Source organism: Palaemon carinicauda, chromosome 19 (genome assembly GCF_036898095.1).
Source record: "Palaemon carinicauda isolate YSFRI2023 chromosome 19, ASM3689809v2, whole genome shotgun sequence".
Lineage (NCBI taxonomy): Eukaryota > Metazoa > Arthropoda > Malacostraca > Decapoda > Palaemonidae > Palaemon > Palaemon carinicauda.
The window spans coordinates 16,666,787-16,674,286 of record NC_090743.1 but is presented as its reverse complement, the minus strand read 5'-3'; the positions used below and the strand labels follow the sequence as shown (position 1 = coordinate 16,674,286).

General features: G+C 34.6%; 1 pseudogene; it reads right to left on the bottom strand.

The window, feature by feature from the left end:
* Window positions 1-2,069: 2,069 nt before the first annotated feature.
* LOC137658915 (uncharacterized) overlaps window positions 2,070-7,500 on the bottom strand; it is a 46,409-nt pseudogene continuing 40,978 nt past the window's right edge.

Sequence of the window (7,500 nt, the reverse complement as noted above, 5' to 3'; positions counted from 1 at the left end):
TGGTTAGTTGTAAAAACACTAATTTCACGAACTATAAATATTCTTACAAACTGGAACTGACTTATAATGCCCTATGACGAACTAAACTTTTCGATTCATGGATGGTCATGAACTGACACTATTTCACAAATTGATTAATCGGATCAAATTCAGAATTTGTGATTAATTTACACAAACAAAAAATGAGATCACACAATGACCAATGGCAAATCCAGTCGTTGATTAGGTTATGCAAAGCTGAAATCATTACACAATGACCTAGGGTGACCCACATGACCTGACCTAACGGTTGTTAGTTTATTTAAGGTTGAGGAACATTTAGACAGGAAATAAACAACTATACACAAGCTGATTCCCACAACAGGATTAATTTCTTAATTTTTTTCTTCGCTGTCCATAACCGAAAATCGAATTCATGACAAACCTTTATGTTAACCATTTTTTATTATGATTTGAATTTAATTTTAAGATTCTCCTCATTATAGGTTTTTAAGAATGAAATATATTTAAAATACTTTGCTACTCATAAGGAATTTAATGTTGATTTCGAAGTTTTATATTATTTAAGCTCTGTGACAATTGTTAAAATCCTTCCACATTGTAGGAACCAGCACTGACTATTCTATGGACATTATTGCATTTAACTAATAGCTCCAAAAATCCACCCATTTCATCAATTTTTCTTCATTTTAAACAAATTTCCTTCTAAACAATTGCATATGTTGAAACAACCAGTAATTGTGTTAATACCTTTGGAGAGGCAACAATACAGTTTATCTATAGTAACCTATACAGGATAATCAGATTCGGAGTTAACTTGTAAGAGGTTGACAGAGATTCATAACAATTCATTTTTGTGGGGAAAATTTAACAGTTCCACTTTGCAATGTTGAAGAGTGACTTGAAACATCATTAGAAAAATTTCCTGCAATGTGAGATTTGAAGAGCACGAAGATAACCTACGATACACGCTTGTTTGTTTATGTACATTCTGGACTACAGACCTCTCTCTCTCTCTCTCTCTCTCTCTTTCTCTTTCTCCTCTTGGCGAAGACTAGATATAAATACCTCACCTACGACTGAAATTTAATAAGAAAAAATGACAACAACAGGAGTTAACAAACTGCCAATCCAGGAGCAGATTTGGTTGTCTGAGCTTCCTCAACATTAAAATTCTCCGGCGAAGCTCAGCAGGAAGAATGTCGAGACGTCGTTTGAGTAGGGCTAAGTCAGGTCTGGTGAGATACTTATATTTCCGAGAGGTCCCTCAGCCCAATAACAGGGTGCAACCCATTTCTTTCCATGTAATCTTTTTTTGGGGGTGTGTGTTAGGAGGTCCCTCAGCCCAATAACAGGGTGCAACCCATTTCTTTCCATGTAATCTTTTTTTTGGGGTGTGTGTTTTGCTTAACATTGAGTAGTGATCCCATTGTTAAAAAAAATAATTATTTCTTACCCAGTATAATAACAAATGTATGAAAAATATTTCTTAAGTATTCACTAATTTTGATTTCATTAATACGTTAAAATATCTAAATCATTTAAATTTCTCTCAGTGATAGACAAGATAATTTCCAGAAAGTATTGAATTCGTATAAAATTTCTTTACATGATAATACACAAGATATATAAAATTCTCACTTCTTAATTGTTATTTTAACTAAAACAAGAATTCTTCCTCAATAACGATGGATTTTTTTTTGTACAAATCTGATCATTGTTGTTAATTAAATCGAAGTAATACTAATAGTAGGAGTGCATGTTTGTTTCTTTAATTCAGTTTACCATACAATTATCATTTCTCTGCAAATGTCAAAATCCATTGCAAAGTACTTCATATATATATATATATATATATATATATATATATATATATATATATATATATATATATATATATATATATATACAGTATATATATATATAATATATATATATATATATATATATATATATATATATATATATATATATATATATATATATATATATATATATATATATATATATATATATATATATATATATATATATATATATATATATATATATATATACATATATGTGTGTGTGTGTGACCATATGTCTAAATTTTCAATTCATTTTAAGCTACATGGAAAGAAATGGGTCGTGTTTTCTACACGGAAAGAGGCATGAAAATGATACACTTGAAGTGCACAAAAAAAAAAAAAAAAAAAAAAAACAATAAGAAAAAAAAAAACTTGCAAAGTGTTGCGAAAGAAATCGCATTCATCACGACAGGCCATTATTCAAATTTCCCGTCATTAATTGAAGTCATCTATGTGATGCGTCATGTATACATACAAAAGACCAAGATGCTTTTTTTTTTTTTTGTATTATTATTATTCCCTAGAGTAGGCTACGAACACTTGCTACCTTATTTGATAACCAGAAAATAATTTACATATTTAAACCAACCTATGAGTGTATCTGTGTTAAAACTGCATATTATCATAATATTTAGTCACAGGTGCTTAGCATACTAACATGGTACAGTCATTCGAGTTAAGATTACTTTGTGCATTCCAACGTAATTGTTCCTGAGTGAGGATGTAATTAATTTGTTTTTGTTTTTGTTATGGTCTAATCTAGTCGCTGAAAACAACTGCATCTTAATACCTTGGTTTTCGGCAGCATAGATATACAGTTATATCTATGACCGGGAGGAGATGGAGTCGACCGCCATTTTCCCCGATGCGTTCAATGTAACTTTAGACTAACACCATTGAATGATTATGTCGTCACGTCTTTTGGGACTACCCTCAGATTGCCTAAAGTCATTTACGGCTTCTAAAATGACACAGGCGTATCAGGAAGAACTGCAGCCGACCGCACAAATAAGAATATCCGCTGTCTTATTATCACTCTCTTGCGGACGAACTGTTTACCACTCGTAACCCGAAGGTTGATGGTTCCGTTTTATTCAAGAATTTAATATTCTAATTAGTTATATGTATGCATATTATTGTATTATTTAGCTCTTAAGTTTATTTAAGCTTCATTGTGAGGATGGTGAGGTTTTTTTTTTTTTTTTTAACTTAATCACCACAGAACCGTTTATAATTCGTCCTCTAAAAGGCTTTTGGCACTAAAACGTCTGATGAATAAGTCTTTCCTTGGTTTTCAAAATTCAAAAATGGTATTCACTACCCAGAAAGATTTCTATAGGTATTGATATTCGACATAATCATTTTGAATTATCTAAAAAATATACGAAAAGAGCTAATACGAAGGGTACCAAAGTTTTATGATCGTCTGCAAGGAATAAAAAACGTAAACTAGTTTGAAAAATCGTAAGCTTAGTTTCTCGTTGCCCGTCAAGTGTCAAAAAACTGTAACATATAATAACTATTCTCTTTTGGCTTCACTAGAAAACAATTGTCTAAAAAGTGGGTAAATTATTAAAATATTAAGTAGCATACATAATTATTTCGTGTATGTAAAAAAGAAGAAAAAAAAGCACGAGTGATGAATTACAAATCTCGTACCATCCTCATTTTTCCTTACAGATCTCAAACATCCTTTTTACCAATTCTACAATTCATCATGAAAGACATTTATATAATATTTTCAAAGAATCAATGGTTACTAACACACCACGAATCGTGGCAAGTAGCCTACCTGTCAACACTGGATTTCACACAACAAATAGGCTTACGTGACGACAGAATTCGACAGAATTACTCTTCAGTTTTTTTTCCATTAGGTTCAAAATTTGAATTTCGATGTTGAGAAATATGTGCAAAATGTGTGCAAAAAAGCCAGCTATATTTTGTACAGTCTTTTTATACAATATAAACAACTTTGTGTACAAAAATGTTGTTTGGTTAAAACTATTCTGTGCGTTATTATTATCAGTCTTCCTGTGTAATAAATCAAGTGCAATATATTACAGCCTCTTGTGGGTATCCTATAATTTCACTTACGAAATGCTTTTTTTTTTTTATTTAACATTAGTCAAGTGCATCATCAGAGGACGAAGAATATGACGAAGATTAGATCATGAAGGAAGAGAGTTACAGTATCATTTGGCAATGTGTCTAATTCCCCTTTGTGTAGAAGGATAAGCCGTAACCGTGGTAGCAGTCTACCTGATCTCCAAGTTTATATATACTTGTATATATATATTTTCCGAATTTAAGAAACAACAAGTATCAACTTACACATGTACATCAGAACGAAGAAAGACAAGAGGGATAAGGGAAAAGTACAGTTTCTGTACATCTTGTTGCCCTCTCGTGCTTTACCCAGAAGGTCGAGACCGATCAGCAAGTCGAGTTGTGAAAGATGCCTAGACCAGCTGAATGGTCGACACTTGATAGGTGGTTGAGGCCATCCAGGTGGTGGGAACCATCTAGAAGTCTGAGACCAACCAAGAGGTTTAGACCAACTAAGCAGTTGAAATCAATTAGAAGGTTGCAACCAACTCGGATATTCAAACTATCTAGGAGGCTTAGACCAACTAGGAAGTTCAGATCAGTCAGGAATTTCAAGTCAACTCAGAGGCCGAGACCAACAATACAGATCAGACCATTTAGGAGTTTGAAGTCGCCAAGATGGTCGAGATCATCAGATAGGTCAAGACAAACTAATAGATCTACCCTTACTAGAAGGTCGAGACCAACCCGGAGGCCCAATTCCACCCATGAGGCAGAGGCATACTTGTGCGTTTCAGGAGTTTGCAACAAATGATTTGAATAACAAAACACGTCGTGCAGAATCCCTCCTGAGGTTCGAAGAGGGGGGGGGGGGGGCGCCTGGAATACGTGGCGACGGCGAATGATGGCGAAGGCAGGGGTGCTGTGATGGTGATGAATGTAGAATGCTGGTGATGACATCACGCGAGGGTGGGGGTGGGTGAGACCTTGGAAGAAAAGTCGAGACGACTTGGCAAAGGAAAACTTCGAGGATTCGCAGAGCACATAATCAGTTTCCGATTCACTCTGACGGCTGACAGACACATCACTTTTTAATCATATATTGCTTCACTAATTTGTTCAACTTGAATCTAATGGCAGCAGCAGCGGTAGTAATAATAGCTGTAGTGGTAGCAGCGGTAGAACGAGAAGAAGTGGTAGCAGCAGTAGCAGCAGCAGCATCAGTAGTGATGACGGTGGTTGCGGTAGTAGTTTTCCTGGTAACTTTAGCGGCATAAGTAAACTGGTACCTACGGTTGCGTGCTTTATCTCACAATATCGTACATTTGGAGTGTTCTATGACCTCGTGGAGTTCATGCAAGTTGTGCGGGAGGGCACTCGAGTGGTCGTGGGACTCCTCCACGGCCAGCAACAGTTCACGGAAGGCCGCCACCAACATGCCAGTTGCACTTGGCGGACACCTCGACGTACGCCACCTTCCACTGCTTGCGGATGAGGCTGGCCACGTCTCGCATCTCCCGTTTCTCGCGGGCGTCACAGCCCTCCAGCAGGTCGCGCTTGTTCCCCACGACTACGACGCCCACGTTCCGCATGTCACGGGATTCGTACATCTGCAGGAGAGAGACAGAGTAAGTTATTGATGGGTTTACATCAAGACGAACGATGGAATATCATTATTGCCCTCCGCCAATGAGGTTATGAAATCGAGTCGGTTAATTAAATTATTTGCCTGTGCCCTTTTATTTATTTTATTTATTTATTTATTTATTTATCTATATATATATATATATATATATATATATATAGTATATATTATATATATATATATATATATATATATATATATATATATATATATATATATATTTTTTTTTTTTTTTTTTTTTTTTACGAAACTTCCACCTCAGACAGATCTTAGGTCATAGAAGACCCCATTAAATTTTGGAGATAATCCGGATCAAGATCACGATTCTGAATTAATAATGCGTTTTTTCAACATCTACAGTCAGCTTATGAAAGGGGGATTGCGCTGTCCGTAAGCTTTCGTTCAATATTACAGTAAATTCATCCATGGTCAGCATGGGAAGAAATAAGTTTCGTCCGTAGACTTGAGTCCAAATGGTGGAAATATTCATTGGCGGAGGTCTGAAAGCTCTGACTGCTCTTGTTATTATCATCATCATCATTATTAGCTAAACTACACCCCCTAGTCGGAAAAACAGGATGCTCTATGCGCAAGGGCTCCAATAGGGGATACTATCCCAGTTAAGGAAAGGAAATAATGAAATAATTAAACTACAAGAGAAGTAACAAACGATTAAAATAACATTTTAAAAACAATAACAGCATTAAAATAGATCTTTCATATACAAACTATGAAAAGATACTTATGTCAGCCTGTTTAACAGCAAAACCTTCGCTGCATGTTTGAACTGTAATCTAATTTGGATGAATATGAAGCTTATTTCTTTTAATAAATGCACCGACCCACACCCCCCCCAAAAAAAAAAATCCTATGCTTATTGAGCGAAAGCCCTCGGAGATAGCAACGATTCAACTACCTGATTTGGAAGATCAATCCACAACTTGTTCATGAAGGAAAGGGCATGACTAAAGGAATTAAGTGCATACCTACGTAGTTGATTATCTTAATTTGCATGAGTGAGGATATAACAAAAAATGCAAAATCTAAATGCTAGCTTCATGTTAGCAGGAGAAGTGAAATATACAGTTATCAGCTTTTTATAAATGTGGTACAGGGTTGCTAGGTTGGCCTTTTTTCGGGCCAAAAAAAAAAACTCAAAATTTGGCATATTTTCATGCCAGATACCTGAATTTGGCCTTTTTGAAATTGGTCAGCCTTAAATGCTATATTTTCGGCCTTTTTTTTTTTTTACGATTAAGTTGCAGTTGATCAGACGTTGCCCTTTTTCATTTAGAAAACCTGGCAACCCTGATGTGGTAGACGAGATCTTGAGTTAGTTTCACATCGGTCAAGGAATTCGAAGTATATAGTTATAGCATCTTAATACCTACAAGAGAGACAGAACACATAGCTAATGTTATCTAGCATCTGGAGGAGAGATTACAAATATGCCGATAAAACATTTTAATTTGAATATGCATTATGGAAGAAAATGCTGCAAAATCATTATACATTAGCAAGTGTTTGATGTTTCCCAAGGCTGAAAACGTTCGCTTGTGGGAAAAACGTCTGATTAATCGTAATTACTCAATAAGAAATAATTCTTAATGATTTATCACCTTGGACATAACAGCGCTTTGGGGGAGATAAAATTCATAATAAAATTGTAGAAATAATTACTAGTATACTGTTAGGTTCCTAATATAATTTAATATTCTGGTGAAAATTTTACACCAATTTTCCATATCTAAGAAAATTATATAATGGAAGACACTACAACAGTAATTAAATCCTAATTTTGAGCTATCACAATTCGGATATTTATATCTTCTCACATAATAATTCACCTCCATAATCAAAATATATATTTTAATATAAATCCTACTAATAATTTGCACAATAATAAATAATAAATAACACTAACCAGGATAATAATGATAAGTATACTACTACTAC